The sequence below is a fragment of the Pleurodeles waltl genome, chromosome 12, assembly GCF_031143425.1.
Source record: "Pleurodeles waltl isolate 20211129_DDA chromosome 12, aPleWal1.hap1.20221129, whole genome shotgun sequence".
Classification (NCBI taxonomy): domain Eukaryota; kingdom Metazoa; phylum Chordata; class Amphibia; order Caudata; family Salamandridae; genus Pleurodeles; species Pleurodeles waltl.
In genome coordinates this window covers 169,823,702-169,847,808 of record NC_090451.1, presented here as the reverse complement: position 1 = coordinate 169,847,808, position 24,107 = coordinate 169,823,702, and the positions used below count along the sequence as shown (strand labels likewise).

The 24,107-nt window shown below is 43.6% G+C and overlaps 1 protein-coding gene across 2 annotated transcripts in view; it reads right to left on the bottom strand.

Annotated features, from left to right (window-relative positions):
• Positions 1 to 24,107, bottom strand: part of LOC138268325 (DNA topoisomerase I, mitochondrial-like) — a 1,149,155-nt gene that overhangs the window by 710,335 nt on the left and 414,713 nt on the right. The gene's annotated exons all lie outside the window — the stretch shown is intronic.

The window sequence follows — 24,107 nt, the reverse complement described above, 5'->3', positions numbered from 1 at the left end:
GCCAAAATTCAGCCTGACTGCATTGTTTCAAAAGGTTATGGATGTGTGGCAAGAAAAGCTCTGATTTGTACGGCCATACGGCCCCGTTATGTAGCTTTCTAGCCGTGGTTTGGTGTTCTCCTGCAACCAGTTGCTTTGCAGTTTGCAGGTTCAAGGTGTTTATTTTGTTTCACTTCTTAGAACATTGTAAATGTCTTCCCTAGTAGGAGAGCTCAGAGTGTTTGTTGTATGGGAGCTGGGTGACTTCGGAGAGATTGAGAGGGATAATGGAAGATGGTCGCTGAACTGCTGCTGCTTTATTGAGAAGTCCAAGAGTTGATCCCAGAGGACATTACTTATGAACACAGGGTCCTGCGTTGAGATGCTATCATAAGACTTGGGCATTTTTGCCAGTGAGAATCCATCCTGTGCGGACTACAGTTGGTGTGTTGTAAGAAGTGTATTCAAAATAATGGTTGCTAGAGCAACAGTGAATTTGTCCTCATGGCTGGTCCCTATGTTACACTAGTGATGTAGGCATGGATTAGCTCTTCTAAGAGCTCCATGAAATCTCATCTTGTCTGGCCTCGGGCTAGTACACAATTATTAGCAATATCAATGTGTTGCTCACCATTCAGCTTCCAACCCTTCAGTAACACAGCCTGGGCCATATCCGTGGTGATTTTTGCAGTTATGACTAGTGCAAAGCCTCCAGATACGCCTCCAGAAGGTCTGCCAAACCACTTGGTTTTCGCAAGGTGCTGGAATTCTGCAAAGCCCAGAATTATTTCCTGGGACAGTGACCAGGTTTCTTGTAGGTATAGCAGATCGCCTCGCTGCAGAAATGTTCGCTGTTGTTTATGGTCTTCTTGAGCCCAAATACATTCCATGATATTATTGATAGAGACTTCACTGAATGCTAGGAGTGAGTTTGACTCTTCCATGCCAGGTTAGTTGCTAGCCCTCCTTCAATAACTTGTGTGATTGAAGACTAGCGGGTCTGTGTTGATTCTGTGGGCTACTGTTAACCTGTTTGGTGAGAAAGAGCACTAGATTCCCAAATTAGGAAGGCTGTTCATGCTGGTGTGCTGTGCTTGCACTGGAACTTCCAGTCTATATATGCATGTACCTTTCTTGTTGAGGTGCCTCAACCCAGATCCATCAGTTAGCAAGTTGAGCAATTTCTGCCAATATCTTTTGGGCTAAAGAGTAGTTTTTCCCAGGTGGCTATTGTAGATTCTTTTGATGTATAATAGCTCGAGGTCCTGAACTGTACCTGTATCAGTTCAACAGAAGTATAATGTGCCAACTCTGGGATATGTTGCAGAATTAGCATGATATTAGGCCTACTCAAGATATCCATGCTCCCTTGTGAAGTGTACTCTGGTGTAAAAGCTGGCTTGAGTTAGACTTTTATTCATGGGGAAAGGATATTCTGTTTAAGGTATTTGCGCATAAGTGCACGTCGGAGGGATGCCCCACCCCACACCCCCTGGGAGTTATCCAATGGTGGTTGTGTTCTTGCCTCCGATTTCCGAGGTGCATGGTCTTACAAGTTGCAGAGGTACTTAGTCCTGGGCAAGAGTTAATCATGGGACAGGTACCCTTGCTTCTGCGTTTTCTGGAGTGCATGATCTTGCATAATTGTGGTTTCCACTTAATGGGGGGAGGTGCAGCATGAAACCACCTTCATGGCAGTACCTTCTTTATTGGCAGACATGTTTTTGGGAGATTGGAAACGACTCAAACCTTTGTGTTAGTAAGGCTAGGGAGGTAATAAGGTGGTCTCGATCAGAGTCACAAGGGCAATTACCATTCAATTAACTTCCTGACTGATGAATATGCGTTGTGTATTTTTAGGATGTAGTAGTTGAATCTAAAGGCTATACCTATATTTAGACCTTCTATGGAAAAACTTTTTTTCGTTTGCTATTATTGGCTGCAAATTCTAGTGCTTGTTTGCACCCTAGTGTTTTGAAATGTGGCGTTTTTAAATCGTTTGAAATTTGTAGAACAATGAGCAAAAACAGTTGAGGCATCATTGTCTTCGGTCTCTAGTCCGCAAATATATCTGGGATTCATATGATTCAGTTGGCGCCAGGCAAACCTAAGCTAAAATATTGCAACAAACCCTAATGGGATTTAGAAATGACTACTTCTTTTGCTAATTGCACTAGGCATGGTCGTGATTTTGGCCCTTTCTTGACCTGTACAACGCACTGGGCTACACAAGTTGAACAGTGTTTAGTCAAGAGAAAAGTGGGAACGGAGTGTGTAAGATCTTTTGCTATTAACCCCAAATTCTTTGTTTTCTGAGAACTAAATATGAGCCAATTGAAGGGTTTTCCTGTACAGTTTGGTATTTGAAGGATTTTCTAGATAAGAAAGAAAAAGTGGAGAAATGAATGCAAGCTGCACCTCAAGAGATTTCCCTGGGTATCTAGTTTTTTGGTCTGTTAACCAAAGCCTTTTGATTTTACTAGGAACATATGTATGTTATATTTACTTATAGGGACTTTCAGCCAGCCAATTTAATAGATTAGGCTGTTATTTAAAAAAAAGAAAATGATAAACTCACTACAATAAACATTATGGGACAGTGGATCATCACACGTCAGCCAGTGGGTCGCTTAACTGAGAGTATGCTGCCTTTTTCCACTGACTACATTTGCGCACAAACTAGATCCCTTCAGTACTGGGGATTACTATTGTAATATGTGGGTTTTGAGACCTAAAGAAAATTGGCTAAAAGCACAAATATTTTTATGAAGTTGAGGGCCCAGCAAGTTCCCCAAACAAAAGCACTAGAAAAACAAGCATTGACAAAGCCAAATGGCTGGCAGCAAACACTAGACCTATATAGCTTCGTACATGCTTGTAAGATATGTCATTGGTCGGTAGGTTTCATTGGGTTAGGGTGCCAACCAACCCAAAAGCAAAATATTGCAGCAACCTCAATTTTGAGATGTCTCCCCTCCCCTCCACCTCTCTGACCCACCCCCTGGACACCTCTCCGCCGTGACAGTAACCAATGTTGAGGTTTCTTCTTTTTGTCCCGTTGCTGTAAAGCATATTCACAGGCTAGGACATTTTTATGTTCTCAAAACGTTCGAGTGTGGAAAAAAGTCATCCCATCTCAGACGTTCACAACAGATTGAATTTCAGATTCCAAGCTGTGCAATCATACTTGGAGGGAATGGAGATAATCAGAAGTAATCAAATGTTCAGAGATGTCGTGGGCCACAAGCGCTTCCAGTATTTGTGACAGGTAAGGAAGCAATAGTAGAGTCCTATATATTTTAAAAAAAGTAGAAGCCTGCTTCTTTAAAAGGGAAATAACCACTGCATTTTTGAACGAGGCCTGTGGGTTAAAAATGTGTTTGAAAGTTTTAGAGAAGGGACTTATTATCACTGTTATAATTCATTTTAAAATGGCTGGGGAGGGCTGTTGAACAGGGGAGCCAGATTTACGTTTTGTTGTCCAAACTAATACCTGCGCTTTGCCAATCTCTTAAAAGAATGACCGGACAGAGGAATTTCAAGCAGAAGTATTAGCAATTCCATTTTTATTACCGTCCTTAATTGTTAATATATATATGAAAAAAGCATTCATATTATCACAAAAATCTGGTGTTGCAGTAGCGATCCTTTCTGCTGGTCAAATCCTCCATAACTCAAAGAGCTTTGTTTGGTGCCACTGTCATTTAACTGGAAGAATTGTCTGTTTTTATGTTAATATACATGTTGCTAAACAAACTCTAAACTGACTTAACCTCATAATAGCTTTTATGCCACTGGCAGCGAAGGTCAAGTTTTACCTCCTTCAGTTCATGCTGAAACTAAGAACTGGCTTGACAGGAAGAGTTCCATGATGTTTTACAAGAGGGACGTAGAGCTCATGTGCTCTCAGGGAAAACAAATCCTTTGCCGCAGAAGTTACTGTGTTCACTTAGAGTGGGTAGAGTTTCTTGCAGTGTTGACATCAAAGCATCAATATCAATATTAGGAGTGGGTGATAAAGTCCGCGCCGCCGGTGGAGTTGATGGAATTTTGCCCACTCCATGTTACACTTCTAATGTGGAGTTTCATCTAAAATATGCCAAATGCCGTGTTTTAGATTTACATTTTAGATTTCTCACCAGCTGTAAGCCAGCCAGCAAGAACTGGCATCCCCTAGCACAATTTTCAGGTTCTAGGGGGGCACCCGGTGAGATTTTTTCACTGAACGGTTGCGGGGGGGTCATGACCATTCACGGTGAGAAACCTGCCGCTGGAGTAGAAAATTATCTAACCAGATACCTGGGAGAATGTTTAGATTAAAGTATTATGAGATTACGTTTTATATATATTATATACAAGATATATTGGCTCAGTAAGAACTGAGTAATATGGTGAAATTTTACCATATAGTTTTTCTAGTTACATGATAAACCACAAGGCTGAAGACAAAGGGGTTTGTGAATGTCACTAGAACTCAGATGGAAACAAAACACTTCATTCATTATGTTTTTTAGATTAATGTTAATTTTGGGCTAGTTTGCTTGAAAAGCTGTTTACTTAAAAGTGCAACTAAAAGTGGGCACTGATTAGAATTAGAATGTTTAGTGCCTGTTTACATTTCATAGGTAAATTGTTGCTAAAACAATCAAGAAACATGAGTATTTTTTTCTGTTACTTGGCTGAAGCAGTTACCATTTAATTATTTAACACATTTGCCACAACTTCTAGGGTATGTGAAATTCACAATCTAAAATTTCTGAAAAATGAGACACCATGACAAAATGTAAATGGCACTTAGTGAGATATGTCACGGCAAGGTGTATTGTATCCATTTAGGACACATTTTCTGGTATATGATAATGACAAAAAATACAATAACTCGAGCAACAACCACTCATTCTTTATCATTTTGCATAATACGATTTTCACTAGTGTAATTCGAATTTCGCCCAGGTCTAATATTTTGCATATTTCACCCAAAAAATGTTTTTAGTTAAAAAACAAGGAAACTAATGCCAGAGAATGTGCACTTTGATTATTATATAGAAAAAATTAATTATATCCATGCGCAATAGCACTATATTACATAATTTCGCTAGGCACTATAATCAGGTGGTTTGGCTGCTGCTAGGCCACTTCTTCAGCATGGCCAGCTGGTAAGACCAGGGGTCGGAAGCATAATGTAATAGCTAGATTCATATACAAGAAAATAGCCAAAGTGCTATCCTGCACTCAAAGGAAGCTGCAAACTCATGATCCTAGAAACCTGAGAAAATAAGCAGGGCAAACAATGAATATATCGAAAAGTGGATTCTGCAGCTGCTTGAGCGGATGTCTTCAGATGTTCACCTTCACAGTTAGACATCTGAGTTCTGATAGATGGCTGTTGCATTCTAAAAAGAATATACTTTGCCTTTAACTCCTAGGGTGCCTGGTAGGAGCTGGTCTCGTCCTCGCACACGGTTCCCGTGTGTCAGGGACAAGACCAGCTCGCCCTATACCCGGCCCACGAGGGGGGGTGGAGCACTAGAGCTCCCTCCGTGGGCCTCCCTCCCACACCCCCAGTCGGAGATGGAAGGGGAATCTCTTCCGCTTCCACCCTTAACCCCCCCCCCCCCCCGATTCCCTCCAGTGGCATCTGATGATGTCAGCACGCAATCACGTGCTGACCTCACTAGAGGTCACCACTGATTGTGCTGGAAGCATGCTTCCAGCGTGATGCGGAAGAGAAATGCTCAGAGGAGGGGGCAGGAAGAGGCATTAAAGGAAAGGAAAGGCCTTTCCTTTCATGTCTCTGCAAGTAGTTCTGCTGCCCGATCACAATGCCCACTAGACATCAGGGATTTTTTTTATTTTTATACTTACGTTTAAGGGGAGCGGCCCCTTGGGCAAGGGCCACTCCCCAGGTGGGCAAACTATTTTTAGGCCTTTTCTGCCCCACCTGCAGGCAGATCAGCCTATTCTAATTAGGCTGATCTGCCCCAGGCGGAGGGGGCAGAAACCCCTAGACATCAGGCATATATATATTTTTTATTTACTTCATTTTTTTATGTATGGGGAGCGACCCCTTAGGCAAGGGCCGCTCCTCTGGGGGGCAAAATGTATTTATGCCATCGGCCTATTTTTATTGGGCCAATCTGACCCCCAAGGGGGGCAGAAACCAATAGACACCAGGAATTTTTTTGTTTTTATACCTGCACTTAAGGGGAGCAGCCCCTTGGGCAAGGGCTGCTTCCCAAGGGGAAAAAATATTTTTAGGCCTTTTCTGCCCCCCCCCCCCCCCCACCCGGGCAATTAGGCTAATCTGATCCCGGGGAGGGGGGGGAGAAACCCCCTAGACACCAGGGATTTTTTTTTGTTTACTTTATGTTTTTATGTATGGGGAGCGACCCCGTAGGCAAGAGTCGCCAACCCTTGTGGGGCAATTTTATTTTAGGCAATTTTTGCTTCCCTTGGGGGCAGATCGGCCTATTTCTATTAGGTCGATCTGCCCCCGGGGTGGGGGTGGCAAAAACCACTTAGGCACCAGAGATTGGTGTGTGTCTGTGTGTGTTTTGTTTGGGGGAGCACCTCCTTGAACAAGGGTCGCTCCCTATGGGGCACATTACTGTCGGTCATAGCAGCCCCCTTTGGGGCAGATTGGCCTATTTTTGGAAGGCCCATCTGCCCCCAAGGGGGGCAGAAAGCCCACCAGAAACCAGGGAAGATTTTTATTTTTATTTAAAAAAAATTGTGTGGTGGTGCCTACCAACCAATATGGGGATGGTTATGCCCCACCCCAACTTAAGGGGGTAACAGTCTTTCAGCTCTCCCCATGCACACTAAAACATCTTATCACACGGCAAGCAAGAGGACATTTGATTATTTGGGGTATTGGTTGACTTTTGGGCCATGATAGCTTGGCCAACTCTCAAAATCGTCCCACTTGGAATGGTGAGGGCTGCTCTTTGTGGACTTTGGGACACTGCCATGTAGAAAAATCCACAAGACCTAGACACATCTGAAAACTAAACATCTGGGTGAGCCAAGGGTGGTATGCTTCACATGCACCCCACACCATTTTCTTACCCACAATGCCCTGCAAACCTCCTACTTTGCTGGAAATCACACATTTTTCCCAGAATCTGCAGGAATCCACAAAATCCCTACCACCCAGCATTCTCTCATCTATACCGATAAAAATTCTGCCCCACAAGTCAGCCTGAAAATGTTTTTTTTTTTTTCCAACCTGCCCTTTGTGACCCACTTTGGTTCCCTCTCAATTTTTACATGTTTTTGGCTCTTCCCTGTCACAGGCACTTGGCCCACCTACACAAGTAAGGTATCATTTTTACCGGGAGACTGAGGGAAACATCGGGTGGTAGGAAATTTGTGCCGATGCGGTGATCCCACACAGAAATGTGGGGAAAATGTGATTATTTCTTTTAACTAAATTTGGGGTTTGTTGAGGATTCTAGGTAAGAAAACATTGGGGGATCCACATAAGTCACACCTACCTGGATTCCCTCGGGTGTCTAGTTTACAGAAACGTTTGGGCTTGGTAGGTTCCCCTATATGACTGTTGAACCCAGGACCAAAAATGCAGGATCCCCCCACCCCCTCAAAAACAGGTAGTTTAGTATTTGATAATTGTGATGTGTCCACATAGTGTTTTGGGGCATTTCCTTTCACTGGCAACAGGCCTACCCACACAAGTGAGGTACCATTTTTATCAGGAGACTTGGGAGAATGCTGGGTGGAAGAAACTTTGTGGCTCCTCTCAGATTCTAGAACTTTGTCACCAAAGTGTTTTTTAGCCAAATTGAGGTTTGCAAAGGATTCTGGGTAACAGAACCTGGTGTGAGCCCCACAAGTCACCCCATCTTGGATTCCCCTAGGTGTCTAGTTTTCAAAAATGCGCAGGTTTGGTAGGTTTCCCTAGGTGCCAGGTGAGCTAGAGGCCAAAATACACAGCTAGGCACTTTGCAAAAAACACATCCGATTTCAATGTGAAAATGTGATGTGTCCATGTTGCATTTCCTGTTGCGAGCATTAGGCCTCCCCACGCAAGTGAGGTACCATTTTTATCAGAAGACTTGGGGGGAACTTAGAATAGCAAAACAAGGGTTATTGCCCTTTGTCTTTCAATACATTTTTTCCTTCCAAATGTAAGACAGTGCGTAAAAAAGACGTCTATTTGAGAAATGCCCTGTAATTCACATGCTAGTATGGGCACCCCAGAATTCACAGCTGTGCAAATAACTGCTTCTCAACACCTTATAATGTGCCCATTTTAGAACTACAAGGTTTTCTTGATATATTTCAGAAAATTAATTGTTGTACACCAGGTATAGAATGAAAGCCCATTGCAAGGACCAGCTCATTTATTGGCTCTGGGTACCTAGGGTTCTTGATGAACCTTCAAGCCCTATATATCCCTTCAACCAAAAGAGTCCAGCAGACGTAACTGTATATTGCTTTAAAAAATCGCAGGAAAAAGTTTGAGTAGAACGTGGAGAAAAATGGCTGTTTATTTCACCTCAATTTCAATATATATTTTTTTTATTTCAGCTGTTCTTTTCTGCACGAAAACCTTGTAGGGTCTATACAAGTTACCCCTTGCTGAACTCAGATTTTGCCTACTTTTCAGAAATGTTTAGCTTTCTGGGACCCAGCATTGGTTTCACACCCTTTTCTGTCACTAACTGGAAGGAGGCTGAAAGCACAAAAAAATAGTAAAAAAGGGGAATGTCCCAGTAAAATCCCCAAATTGTGTTGAAAAATTGGGTTTTCCGATTCAAGTCTGCTTGTTCATGAAAGCTGGGAAGATGGTGATTTTAGCACAACAAACCCTTTGTTGATGCCATTTTCGGGGGGGGGGGGACAAACACAAGCCTTCTTTTGCAGCCCTTTTTTTCCTTTTTTTTTTTTTTTGTAAACAAAATTTTCACTGTATTGTGGCTAATTTCTTGGACTCCTTCAGGAAGCCCACACACTCTGGGTACCACTAGAATCCCTAGGATGTTGGGAAAAAAAGGACGTAAGTTTGGCATGGGTAGCTTATGTGGACAAAACATTATGAGGGCCTAAGTGCAAACTGCCACAAATAGCCAATAAAAGGCCTGGTACCTGAGGGGGGGGAAAGGCCTGGCAGCGAAGTGGTTAACCCAATAGAACAAAGCAAGATTCCTCACAAAGGTGGCACTATTTAATAATAAAAAATAAAAAAATACTCACAGTAGTCACAAAAGTAGTGGAGGCCTTAAGAGGGCACCTTGCCCAAGGAGGCATAGAATTGCCCCAGAGCCAGGATGTAAGCCAGCAATGTACCTGGACCAGGGTTTGCTAGCCGGTTTCTTTGTGATACAGATATAGATGAATACTGGAGGTATCTCGGGCAGAGGACCCTTTACTAGTGTTAAATAGGAGACTAGTCTACAGAGAACATTGGGTTTCTTACATTTTTATGTCACTGGTACTTCCAGACCCATTCCTATTAGGCAATTATCAAGCACCAGCCAGAGTAGGAAAAGGGCAAGGTGCTCATAAATACACATAAGGATGTGGGTTTGCTAATTTATTAGAAAGACTAGCTGTCCTGTATGGATAGTTAACAGCATGGGCTGTCAACCCTGTGGTTTGCTGTAGTTTTAAGGGCCTATAGAAGCATAAAGGTTTACATAATATTGTAGTGATGTTCTCGATATGTTTGAATTTATGTGGACTTTCTAAAGTTGTACTGTCCCGGGGGGGACGGCTGGAGAGGGTGTGGCATTAACTCTGTATAGTTTTTGTGGAATAACTTGAAAGAAACGAAATAATGCTTGTCTCCATACTTGTGTCATGGCGTGCCCATCATCACAGTAATGTTGCTGGGAGTGGAAGGACCCGTCAGACCAGATATTACCTCTTCTAAGCAGTTCTGCAAATAGTTAGGATCTTTCTTTCATGTGGGTAACACCGTCCCATGTATGACTCAATCAGGGAAGACCAATAAGGAAGGTGGATTTAAAATATCCCTTCAAAGAGGGAGGCAGCCTACCGAAGCTTCTAGATGCCCAAAATGCTGCTGACAAAGACATGCCCATGGCAAGATGTCAGAGCCTAGAATGCCGTCTCCAGAACTGAAGTGTAGAAATAAGATTCCAGCTATGTCTTCCTACCGTATTGTTGAAGGAGGTGGTGATGGGTGTCAATTATTACGCTATAGCACTAGTTGCTTCAGTTCTACAGCTTCAAAGCTGCAGGAAAGACGAGCATTGGAAAAGTCAGTTGTTTTCGCTCTTGCATAGGGATCATTAGTACATCAGGAGTGGGAGAAACACAAGGAAACAAAACACGGTAACAGCATGGGCATTAGAATTGCCAGCTCCCCACAGGCACAAAGCATCGAAGAACATTGCCATAAGCAGTGCAGGCTTCCCTCGTGCACAAAGAGCCGAACAGCAGGGCATCGGCAGTGCCAGCATTAACGCAAGAGGTCATGGCATCAGCAGAGTTGCCATAATTCAAACAGGCTGAATAGATACAGCAGGGTTTCGGCAGTTTAAAGTTTCCCTCCTGCACACAAATCATCCTACTGAGTGTCCATCACAAATTGGTTAAAATAAAGGAAGGATTTGAAAGGGTTACATTTCCATGGTAGATCTTATTCATAAACCCCTTACCTTTAGAACACGCACAGTGCTTCAGCAACAAGTTATTTGATGATTCACCCAAGCAGGTTTCCAAAAATATAGTTAGGGAGCCCCCTTAACGAAAAAAAGCTAAACTTTTAAAACAGCCCGCAACTCTATTGCAAAAACATGTCTTCCCTTCCCAGAGAGTGAGAATATCCTACCTGGTACACGTGTACTGAAACTTTTAAAACAAGAAGCTAAAGGCGCCCATAAGTAGGAGTAGTAGTGACCTGGGTTCAGGCAAACATTACATGTCATCACAGCAACTTCTAAAAGCAAAGATGTTCACAGCTGGAAAGAGGGCGGTTTTAAAATAAACCCGGCCATTATTTACAGCGGCTACCTAGGACGTAATAGCTGCTGATGAGTACTCACAGAGGGGAAGGGGGAAAATTCAAGGCCGGGGCGGATAATTTCTCAGTCTGGAAAAAATTTACAGCCGCTCTGCCTAAGTCAATAAGTGGTTCACGCAACATGCTTTAATTTAAAGGGCTCCATTGTGAGATGTCACATTTGGTCTTTCTCCCCGGGAGGTTAGGAGGAGTGCAGTAAATTATACTTTAAAGTTATGCTCCCTGGAACAGTTGTACTTAAAACGGGCACATAACGAGAGGGTTGATGTTAAAAAATAAAAAAACATCTCTATCGCAGATGGCAAACTTTCCTCTTGTAAAGGTAAAACTAGGACTTCATCGAGTTAAAGTCTGGGCAGCAACAATCTCACTAAAGCGTCCACCATATAGGCACCCTCCTCAACCGAGCAGGAAGTGCACTCCTATTTTCTGATAGCATTGCTAACAAAAATTAACTTTTTTGCACCAATTTCTTTAAGTCTACCTAAATTGCCTTCCAATCAACTCAGCGGTCTATTCTTCAAAAAGGGTGGAATCTCACAGATAATCAGTGGATGCCAATGAAACAACTTCAGAGGTCATCGGTTTCCAGTGGTCCCAAAATATCCAGTGAACACATTTAAAATTATTCAGAGTTCAAGTCACAGGTGCTTGAACAATTTTCAGAGGAGGGGTGTTGCCATCGATGTTATGTCACAGATGTCACAAAAAGTAAAAAATCCAAGCCTCACACTAAGAACAAATATAGCAGACGAGCCACGCCCATTCAGCAGGTGAGTGGTGATGGTGTACTATATAGGCAGTAGTGCACATTTTAAGGACACTGTCACAAAAAGATGACTAAAGCATTGTATTTACAGACAGCTTATTTTCTTTTGAAAAAACTTCCAAATGTGCACGGACATGCAGTTTTACTGATAAAGCTATATCCAGCACAAATAATGTGTGGCAATCTGGTTTCAGAAAAGATTTAGTATGTGTGCATCACCAAATAAGGTCAGTGGATTCGATCGTATTAAATGTTGTTTCCATCACATTTCAGAATGACAGAAACGTGCTTCCTTTGTGCTATAACCATTGACATATTCGGAAATATTTGTACAGTTCATTTGTAAGTATTTATATGTTTTACCAAAAATAGCCTCTTTTCACACGTTTTGTACCCCAGCAAGTTTGTCTCAAAAATCGCCAACATTTGAATAGTTTAACGTATGAGTCAGAGGAAGAAAAGTAAACACCAGTATCTATGTTAAAAGAATAAGCATCAATGTGTCAGAAAACAGCCAGGAATTAGACCTCCGATCTTTGATCTCGCAGAAAATGACCAGATAAAAATAAATGTGCAAGGCATCCTTATTGTCCATTCACCTTCTGAACTCCAGGTTGGCTAATATGGGTGTGCTGCTGACCCTCCTCCCACACGCCTGCAGGCATACTTTCAGCCCCTACGGCTCAGGTGTTCTTTTTTAAAACCTTTAACCTCCGGCATAGTATATACAAAGACGTGATCAGAGCTATAGCCACCAAGTCATTCTTTTATGCCTCTCGAAAATATTAAAAATAAAAAATAAGTACACACGTGGATTCTGTGAATGGAAAGTGAAATGCAATGATTTACTTTCCTAAAGAGCCAGGTTCTATAAATAATTGGTAGCGTCAATCAAGGATGTATGGGCGGCAGAAGCCTTCCATGGCTTGTATGATCCACTGTCCCCTTAGGCCAATGTTCAGTGGAAAGGCCCAGAAATTACCATATTTCCCCAGACTCCTGAACCATGCATAAAGCACTAATTTATTTTTATAGTACCCACCAACCAGCTTTGGACAGCAAAGTTGCCCTACCATGAACACCAACAGAAAAGAACAAGCCCTACAATTGGGTGAGGAAGTAGAAGAGACAATGTGCACTATCTTGCTGCACCACAGGAAGAGGAAGCAACATATTTCCCTTTAATAGGGATCGGTCCGATTTCCAAAGAAAGCCAAAGTGTAGGATTCATTTTTAAAGTGCAAACGATCACCTGAGAAAAATACCTTGGCACCAATTCACGTAACAATCCGGTGGACGATAATTTACTGAGCACTAGAAAGATTATTGCATATGCTGTCATGTTTTAAGGCCTGCTACTTAACTTTAAGAGTCCCACTTAGAGCTACGGAGTTTCATATTGGACCTCTTGATCCCGAAAAGATCCGCCACTCCCTTATTTTTGCATTTAGAAATCAGATTTTTTTTTTAGTAAATGAGTAAATGCAGCATACATCCAAAACATGGTTTCTTGGTGCACAACACAAAAAAGTCCTGCCGATAAATTACCACCTAAAATTAAATGATTTAACAAAGAGCATGATTTCAAGATTTGTTGAAATTTTAGAGATTTTGTTCTGAATGTAATGGGGGAGAGAGAGAGAGACCATTCCAATGTGTAGCAGTCACCACTGAAAAAACTCTGTCGTCAACATTTGTCTTACAAAATTTCTGTGTGCTAAATAATTTGCATCTGGCTGAATTTAATAATCTGTTAGGGGCATACCATTGGAATCTGGATAAAAAAGGTGAGATGCAAGAGAGATGGAGCACCTTGTGAACCAGACATCGATTTAAACAAAAGTACAAGTTACTTACCTCCTGTAACGACATATTTGATATAGACATTCTAGTTGCAGATTCCATCTCTTAAAAGTTCCCCCCCAGTCTGACGCCTGGGGGAAATTCTAAGGTAAGGAATCTGCAACTAAAATGTCTATACCAGATATTGCTCTTTCACATATGACTAGTGAGCTGTCCCCAGGCCAACAGTAATGTGCTGAAGCTAGGCGCCTTAACAGAATTCTAACATAGTTCTGGATTAGCTGCAATCTCTGAAAAAGATGTAAAGAAAGTTCCACATAAACAGAACTGCTATAATCCAGTGAGGGGGATATGAAGGCATTCAATATTTGCAAGTTCTTTGATGTAGTAAACAGAGATAGAATGCGCTTTAAACACTAAAGATGGAAATGACAAGATCTTGGTACAATGAAAAGTTTGTCTGCCAAAGATGGTGCACTCTCAAATTTGACACCAGAGTTTCTAACACAAGAACCAGATTAGGCTTGGGTTCTAATATATCATACCAGAAAGGCATAGTTCAGAATAAAGGAGGAAGCAAGAGAGTCCAGAACTTATATTTTATCTCCATTCCGTATTAACTGATCGGAGCTCATACAAACAACTTGGTGAGGCACTCCTGAAATTGGGCAGTGGAATTATGGTCACCACTGGTTATCCGCACAATGATTTTAGTGTCATGCTTATAGGTTGACCCATTAACCATAAGTGTCAGTAAGATATGCAAATGGGGCCATATACAAACTATCAAAAGAGGAGACTGGATCCTTGAGGTACACCACAAAGATGCGGTCTAGATGTAGGTGTCGGTGTAACGGATAAAAGAGTTAGTAGGAACATTGGGCCATTAAGTCACATATCCATGCCAAAGCAAATCATTTGAATCTGAAATCCTGCAGCCTAGATAACAGGGTTGGATGGTCAGCAGTGTTGATGGCTGCCAACAGATCAAAAAGAATGAGGGCTGCTGGAGAAGCGATGTCTAAACAGCACCGCAGCTCATCTAAAACTAACAGAACAATCGTTTTTGTACTACCACTTTTACAGAAACACATCCCTCAAGGATGGGAAAGATGGTCTTTCAGAAATGTAAGAGTGGTCAAGCTATTGCTGTGCCCCACTGTCACAGATAGCATGAGTGGCAACTTTCAATGTTTTAATACATCAAGCTATGAGATTAAATCCTAAAATTCATGCATGGGGGGGTGTTGATTCTAGCAGGAAATTCCAGCATTCTGATTAGGTAGGTTTAGCATTGGTTTACACAAACCCTCATCTGTATCTCCAAAATTAATTAAAGTGATCATGAGTATCTGTGAAGGATATAGAGACAGTTCAGAGAATGGACTTCATAGCACAAATAGATGCTCATATGCTGGAAGGAATAAGCCAGGATCACAGACTTTCTGCAACTTGTGCATAAAATGAATTGTTAAGTGTTAGAAATGGGGTCTCTAGTTGGCAGGGGTATGCACCCTGTACAAGTAGGGACCACCACTCTAGTCAGGGTAAGTCAGATAAACACTAAAAGATAACTTGTGCTCACCCTCTGGCACAAAGCAGTCAGGTTTACCTAAAGAGGGAACGTATAAAGCATATGTACAACACACTTACATTACCACTATAATACCACCACAAAGACTCCTTGAAAGTTTAGAAAAATACTCAGTGACTTTATAAATAAATACCAAAATAACAAATCCAATGAGCAGCAGTCAAGGAACGAATTTAAAAAAATAAAAATAAAAAAAAAAAGTTCCTGCACTTAGAAGCAACATACACCACTGGGGATTATCTGGCTGTGCAGGACCGGGACAAAGCCATGAGTTTTGGTCATCTGCGAATGAGCATAGGCCAGATACAGGACCCACATAGGGCCGACTGAGCAGAGTACCTTAATCCTGGTCAGTCACAAGATGAGATTATTTTCCTCATGCAGTGCTGGCAGTCCGTGTATTCGGAAAGTGAAGCACCGGTGCGGCAATAAGTTTGTTCTGAAGCCAATGCGCCAAGTTTCTGTACACAATAAAGGAATGCATCAGTCCTTCAGCAGTGTCAGCAATGCAGTGGTTCTTATGCGGTGAGGATGCAATGCTCAGATTCAGTGTTACCTCTTGCAGTAGGTAATGAGTTGATTCTTGCAAGATCAAGTATCTGGGTCCACTTCCAGTGAACCAGGCACAGGAACATGGGTAGTAACTGATATCCCAGAGCCTCAAGCAACAGGAGGCAATCAAACAAGCCTTTAGAGAACACTTTGTGTTGCAAGGCAGAATCCAGGTCTCCCTCAGCAAAGTAAGAGCAACAGGCAGCAGGAGAGCACAGCAGAAAAGCAGTCCTTACAGGTCAGCAGTCCAGCAGGTTAACAGTCCTTGATGCAGCACAGCAGTTCTTCTAACAGTTGTAGGTCCAGATGTGTATGATTTGGTGGGGTCAGATACCCAGTACCTATTCCCAAATGTGCCTTTGAAGTGGGGGTGATTTCAAAGAAGGGCCTTTGAAGTGCACAATTATCCCTTCTTCCTCAGCCTTTCCTCCAGACTATTAGTAGTGGGTAATCATCCCTTTGTGTGGGGGACAGGCACCGCCTTTTAATGTTTAAGTGTCATCCCCCTCCTGCCCAAGAAAAGTCATCAGAATGCAGGTGTGCACTCAGACAGCTGTACCTTCCTGTGTTTGTGGCTGCCTAGAGAGAATGCACAAAGTGTAGCGGTCACTCACCCCAGATATATATTGGAGACAGGCTCCAGGCACACAGCTGTAAGAGCAGAGAAATGCTCACTTTCTAAAAGTGGCAATTCTAAAATAGTAATGTTAAATCTGACTTTACCAGTAAAGAGGACGTGTTACTGTTCCAATGAAAGGAAACCTGATATTGTTATTAATTCTCAATCAGGAATTACAGCTTTAAAGTATTTTGGAATCACCAATTTTAACATATGAGAGGGGTAGGCCTCAAACTAGTGAAAAATAACTTTGTGAGTTAAAAATATATGTCCTACCTTTGAGTTACATAGAACCCTGCTAGGGCCCACTTTAGGGGGTGACATGTAATAAGAGGGGTATTTAAGGCTTGGCAAGGGGTTTTAGATGCCAGTCGAAGTGGCAGTCAAACTGTAACCACAGGCTCTGCAATGGCATGCCTTAGTCATGTTTAAAGGGCTAGCTACCAAAGTGGGAGGCACAATCAGTGCTGCAGGCCCACTAGTAGCATTTAATATACAGGCCCTGAGTATATGATATAATACTTCACAAAGGTCTTACAAGTAAATTAAATTAATTATGCCAAATGTATATACACTATTGTTACTGTGTTTAGGGGAGAAGCGCCTGCACTTTAGAACTGGTAAGCAGTGGTAAAGTGCTCAGACTTCTAAGGCCAACAAGAAGAAAGCAAAAATATTAGGCAAGTAGGTAAAACGTTTGGGGGAAACCCCCCTAAGGCTGGCAGCTCTAACAGTAAGAAATTGATTAGTTAACTTGGGGGGCTACTAAAAGTTCTAAACCAGTTTTTTCCCCCCTCAACTAGCACTAGGTAGAACTTTTAAATGTTACTTTTCTACTAAAGTTCTCGAAACTAATTGAAAAATATCTGTGATTCAGTTTGCTAACATGTCTCCAATAAGGATATAATAATGATAATATTCATATATCGATCTGTTTGTGGAAAAGCTAGCCTTCGAGCTTTTGAAAAATTTCACTTTGACGGCACTTTGATGGCATTAGATCCTTAATACATAGAATGTCATACATTAAAAGTAGTTAGTACTATACCGCAAATGATTCTTTCTCTGTCATGTGTCACAGTAGTGCTTTTAAGTTGCAGCTCAGTCAGACAAGGGTTCCTGGCAGCTATATTTGTCTGTCACATATGAGGGTGATCTAAATCCACACTGCAGCCCACAAATGACATGTAAAGTCTATGCCATCAGTGGCTTTTCAGCAACGTCTACTATGATATTACAGGACAGTTTGCAGCTTAGCTGAGGTTTCTACACCTCCATTGCTGAACCCTCTTTTGATGTGTAGGTTACTTCACACCAAAGCCTTCACAACGTTTTAACACAAAAGTTATTCCTGCCAAACTTGTGTCTCCACAGTCCCCCTCCCCCAACCAACAATACTCTGGGGATTCCAAAGTGAATCAGGGTTTGTGGATTTCTCTGGAGGCAACCAACTGTGTAATAAAGTGTTTTTCCTATAAATGGCATCAAGCAAAGGTTTGCAGTACTAGGATCACCTCCTTCCGAGATTCAAGAAACAAGCAGAGCTGTTAATTTTTTTTTTTTTTTTTAAAAAGCAATGTTTTTATCACAGTATTTGCATTTTTCTAAATTGTAGTCCATTTTCCCTATTTTTGTTGTTTCAACCTACCTGCAGTTTATGGTGGAAACCGGTGTGAACCCCATGTGTGATGCCAGAAAGCTATACATTTTTGCAAACTAGAAAGAATTCCAAATGTAACAAAGGGGAGATCTGTCGATAAGTAGCAGTTTCCCCAAAGGAACTAGTCATTGAATTAAAAACATAATGGAAAAATAAAAACAGAAATAGATCATGTTTTCAACTGTGATGTTTGTCCCAATAGTTGGTCTACAAAAATAATGTCCCTTCACATTCATCAGGTTCCTCAGGCCACAAGGATATGTTGTGTGTGTTGTTTGCCACAATACATCTGAAACCGTCAGCCAAAAACTCAAATGTAACATACAATATTTTCTTGAGGACTGACCATGCATCAATACATGTAGTAAAATATAATAAATGAACCATGAGTATTAAGGAAACCTAGATGTTTTTTAAATGCCCTATGTAGGAAGCTGGCCTGGTGTGTGGTAGGTACCTAAGGTTCTTACACCTTATATCAGGTCCAGGTATCCCCCCTTAGTGAACTGCAGGCAGTGTCTAGAAGCCAGGCTCTCTAGAGGAAGCTGTGGATGAGCAGCCAAGGCTTATCTAGGAGACATGCAAAGCTCATGCAATAACACTGTAGTTACACAGCACTTACACACATTAACGAAAACACTCAGTTGTACAATAATAAAGGTACTTTATTTTTGGAACACAAAATCATAAGATACTAGAAAGGCAACCCTCCAATAGGAGGTAAGTATTATACCAAATATATATACTAGTAGTCAGAAACAGGCATAGCTAAAATTAGAAAATAGTGCAAATAGCAATAACGAATAGTAACCCTAGGGCAAGCCCAAACCATATACTAAAAAAATGGAATGCAACACAGGACCACCCCTTCCCCCCCCCCCCCACCTAGGTAAGTGGACTATGTAGAGGGGAGAGCTGGGGGTACTAGAAAATCACAGCAGTAAGTAACACAATACCCCCCAGCAACCAGGAAAGCAGGAGTAAATCACTGCAATTTCCCCAAACCACCCAAAAGGAAGAAAAACTAGAAAAGACGACACCCAGACAAGACTGCAAGAAACCAGTGATGGATTCCTGGAGAAGACCTGTGGCGAGAGGGGACCAAGTCCAAAAGTCATAGTGGAGTCCAGTAGGAGTAGGAGCTACTACCCACCCAGCTGTACTTGCAGGAGTTGGTTGACAGCGATGAAGATCAGGTCAGCACTGCAGCCCTGGAGCCGGAAAAGAGTTCCTGAAGGATGCAGAAGATGTCCAACGCTGGACTGAAGATTGCAGATGGGTATTGGTGCAGGAATTCCACCCACAAGCCTTGGCAAAGGGAAACACGCAGTTAGTGGAAAAGTGGTGCTGACAGTGACCAGCAAGGCCTCTGAGGACTCAACCCAGGAGGGAGAGTCATAGGGGACCCTCAGCGTCACAGAGTCCACAGGAGCAGAGGCAGCACTCACAGGAGTCACACAGGACGGGGACACAGAAGTTGCAGAAGGAGCCCACGCAGCACTACAGTAAAGGATCCCATGCTGCAGGAAATCCATGCAGAGAGCTGAGCATTGCAGGAAGGATCCTAGGGAAGGGAGCTACACATTGCCTGAAGATACCTTGGAGGAGATGAAAACCAGCCTTGGCAGCTGCAAGAGATGCAGTGCACAGGGGTACTGTCCTGCATGCGAATGTAAGAGTTTACCTCCAAAAGGTGGACAACTGGCAGAGAGGACCAAGGGGACTACTCCGGACAACCACTGATGATGCAGGATCCACGCAGCTCAAGATGAGGGGAGATCCATGCAGCCGGTCGTCATTTGCAGCAGGTACCTGTGGATGCAGGGAAGTGACTTCTTCACTCCAAGGGAGATTCCTTCTTCTTGTGCAGGCTGAAGAGTTGTTGTCTTCTGAGGATGCATGGCCAGGGAAATGTTGCAAAGCTGGCAGGAGCAGCGGAAACAAAGTTGCTGAAGAGTCTACATTGATTGCAGCATTGTCGGTTCCTGGAGAATCCACTTGCAGTTCCAGTGGCCAATAGTCGAAGTGGAGGTTGCAGAGAAATCCTGCTGGAATCTTGCAAGCCGAATCTGAGGACCCCACCCAAGAGAGAAACCCTAAATAATCCTGAAAGGATGATTGGTCACCTAGCCAGGTAAGCACCTTTCAGTAGGGTGCTCTGACGTCACCTCCCTGGCCTGGCCACTCAGATGCTCCCCAGAGTTCCCTGCCAACCTTGGAAGAAGATGGCAGAACCCAGGGACCCTCTGGAGGAGCTCGGAGCACCGTCCCTGGGGTCGTGATGGATAGGGGAGTGGTCACTCCCCTTTCCATTGTCCAGTTTCGTGCCAGAGCAGGGACTGGGGTCCCTGAACCAGTGTGGACTGGTTTATGCATGGAGCAAACCAGTGGCTTAGGGAGGCTACCCCTCCCAAGCCAGTTCCCCCTATTTCCAAAGGGAGAGGTTGTTCACTCCATCTTCCAAAGGAAATCCTTTGTTCTGCCTTCCTAGGCTCGATCAGATCAAGCAATAGGTGGGCAGAAACCTGTGAGTTGTGGCAGCAGCTTATGCTGCCCGGAAAACCCTGTAAGACTGGTGGTAGCGATACTGGAGGTCCTTAAGGAGCGGACAGTGTGCATGGAAGAATACCTCCAATAGTTGCAACAGTATTGGGGGTAAGATTCTGACATGTTTGACACCAAACATGACCAGGTTCAGAGTTTCCATTATTTAGCTGGACATAGGTCACTACCTATGTCCAGTACACACGTAAAATGGCATCCTCACACTCACAAAGTCCAGGAAAATGGATCTGGCGTTTGTGGGGCCCCTCTGCTAGTGCAGGGGTGTCCTCACACAGGTGCCTGCACCCTGCCCCTCTGGGCTGAGAGGGCCTACCATAGGGGTGACTTAGTGACCTGGTGGGGTGACTTGTAGTGAAAACCGGTGCATGCACCCGTTTCACACAGACTGCAATGGCAGGCCCGCAGAACAATTTACAGGGTCTTCCTATTGTTGACACAATAACTGCTGCAGCCCATAGGGATCCCCTGGAACTCTAATGTCCTTGGTACCTATGTACTGTATACTAGGGACTTACATGGGGGGGGGGGGACCAGTTTGCCAATTGTGGGAAAAAGGTACAATTACCAAGTTAGAAAGAGAGAGAACATAACCACTGGGGTCCTGGTTAGCAGGATCCCAGTGGACATAGTCAAACACACTGACAAAAGGCAGAAAATGGGGTTAACCATGCCAAGAAAGAGGGCTCTTGCCTACACCCTAAATACGTATTCAAGGAATAGTTGTCAACTCTGAATTTGGGGTTAACCTTACTATCATGTGATTCAGATGGGAATTTGCAAAATGTGATCTTGTCTGCACACTGGCTCATTTTGGAAGGCAATAATTGAGAGAAAACCAATTAAATATAAGTAAAACGTGTTATATTTTCATACTTCTCTCGATAAAAAAATGCCATACCATTTGGGAGCCTCTGGCACAAACAGCCCCAAAATAAAATGTGCAAATAAAAAAATGACGGTTAGGCAATGGGGAGCTGCAATATTTGGGCCAAAGCTCAGCAGCTACCCTGGGCAAGCCACCAAACACATTTGTAAAAAGTAGACACCCAAGACAGTCCAGGTGGTGTGCCTTGCATGGATTGCATAACATTTCCTTACCCACAGTGGCCTGCAAACCTCAAACTATACCTAAAATCAAGCATTTCTCTCACATTTGTGATGGAAACATGGATATGAACAAATGGGGGTGGGTTGCTGTAGTTGGGCCTGGGCTCACCAGCCAAGTAAACCTACTAAACACAAACATTTTTAAAACTAGACATCGGATTGGGGGATTTAACCTGTTAGGTGCGGGCGTCGGCCACTGGCCGACGCCCACACACCCTCCCTGGTGCGGGTCATGACCAGTGGCCGACACCAGGAAGGGTATCAATAAATCCTCGGGTGCGTCGGGACACTCCCCTTTCTTACGAGGCCTTCCTGAAAGTGTTTCCTGGCCCCCCGGTCGCAGCTGTGCTGCGATCGGGGGCCAGGAAACACTTTCAGGTTTCCTGGCCCCCCGATCGCAGCACAGCTGCGATCGGGGGGCCAGAAAACACTTTGAAAAGGCCTCGTAAGAAAGGGGAGACTCTCCCCTTTCTTACGAGGCCTTCTCAAACTGAGGCCTTCTCAAGCTGTGCTGCGATCGGGGGCCAGGAAACACCACTAGACGCCAGGGATTTCACTTTGGGGGGGCGGCCCCCTCGGAAAACGGGCCGCCCCCCCCCCCGGGGGCATAATTAATAAAAAAAAAAAAAGGTAGGTGCCCCCTGGGGGGGGGGGGGGGGGGGGGGGGTGCGATCGCGCCCCCCACCCCCCAGGGGATTTTTTTTTTTTTTTTTTTTAAATGACAGGGGGTCGCCCGCCCATTTTGGCCCCCAAGGAAACCATACAACAACTAAAAAAAATAGATCTATATATAGATCTATATTTATATATCTATGTAGATAGATATATCTATGTACATGGATATATCTATAGATATATCTATGTACATAGATATATATATATATATATATATATATATATATATATAGAGGTAGATCTATATATACCAAAGAGATTTATAAAGTGTGCTACTCACCTGTGAGGGTCTCAAGGCGCTTCGGGGGGGGGGCGGGGGGAGGGAAAGGGGCTGGGAGGTTCACTGTTCGAAAAGCCAGGTTTTGAGGCCCTTCCTGAAAAGAAGTAGGTTTTGGGTCTTGCGAAGGTGGGTTGTGAGGGCGTTCCAGGTTTTGGGTGCAAGGTAGGAGAAGGATCTGCCCCCGGTGGTGGTGTGTTTGATGCGGGGGACAGAGGCGAGAGAGAGGTCAGCTGAGCGGACGTTTCGTGTGGGGGTGTGGAAGGTGACTCTCGTTGAGGTAGGCAGGGCCTGTGTTGTGGAGTGATTTGTGTGCGAGGATGAGGATCTTGAAGGTGATCCTTTTGTCAATGGGGAGCCAGTGGAGGGATTTGAGGTGTGGAGAGATGTGTTCGTGTCGGCGGAGGTCGAGGATGAGTCGTGCTGCTGAGTTCTAGATGCGTGTAGTTTGCGCTTGAGTTTTAGAGTGGTGCCGGCGTAGAGGGCGTTTCCGTAATCAAGCCTGCTGCTGATGTGTGCGTGAGTGACAGTTTTTCTGGTCTCTGTGGGGATCCATTTGAATGTTTTTCAGTATACGGAGTGTGTTGAAGCATGAGGAGGTGAGAGCGTTGATTTGTTGGGTCATCGAGAGGGAGGAGTCTAGGATGATGCTGAGGTTGCGTGCGTGGTTGGCGGGGGTGGGTGCAGGGTCTAGCGTGGTGGGCCACCATGAGGGGTCCCAGGTGTTTTTGTGTGGGCCAAAGAGGATTATTTCGGTTTTGCTTGAGTTGAGTTTCAGGTGATTGGCTGTCATATATATATCACTTTTGTCAATATGTGTGTGGTTTCCCTGGGGGGAAAAGGGTCCGACTTGTCTAGTGGCAGTTTTAGTGCCATAAAGAAGCGCAGAAGGTTTATATACCTACTGCAAAGAGCAAATCTGTATTTTATGTAAATAGCTGAGTACATTAGCAAAGTCTATGGAGAGATGAAGGGCACTTTTGCTGGGTGGTAATGAGGGAATCCGAGGAGGAGGGAGTGGGAGCACCAATAATGATTGTTGGACTGGGCGCAGGAGGTGCTAAAGACTGTGACGAATGGTATGTGACAAGGTGTTTTTTGAGTGTCTTGAAAGTACGTGCTGATTGAGGGAAGAAGCGCAGGTAAGGTGGCCTTACTGTTGCACGTATCTCACACACACCATCGATTTTGTGACTGTCTACGTAGGCTAGTGTTTTAGAGCAACAGTTTAGCCAATAGCAGAGATGGCATCTTGATGGATGACTGCTGCCTACACTCGGGTTATAGAGGACCGCTCTGACATAGGATCAGAGACTGAGACATCAGATACTGAGACAGCATCTGAGGGATAGGACAATGGCGCAGACTCGGAGTGATTTTTCAGTCAGAGGAGTCCCATTCGATAACTCCTCTTCCAGTACATTATGAGGGAGGTGATGAGGACAGTCCTGCTGTCCCTTCGCAAGCTGTTTGTGCAACTGGGTAATAGTGGGTTA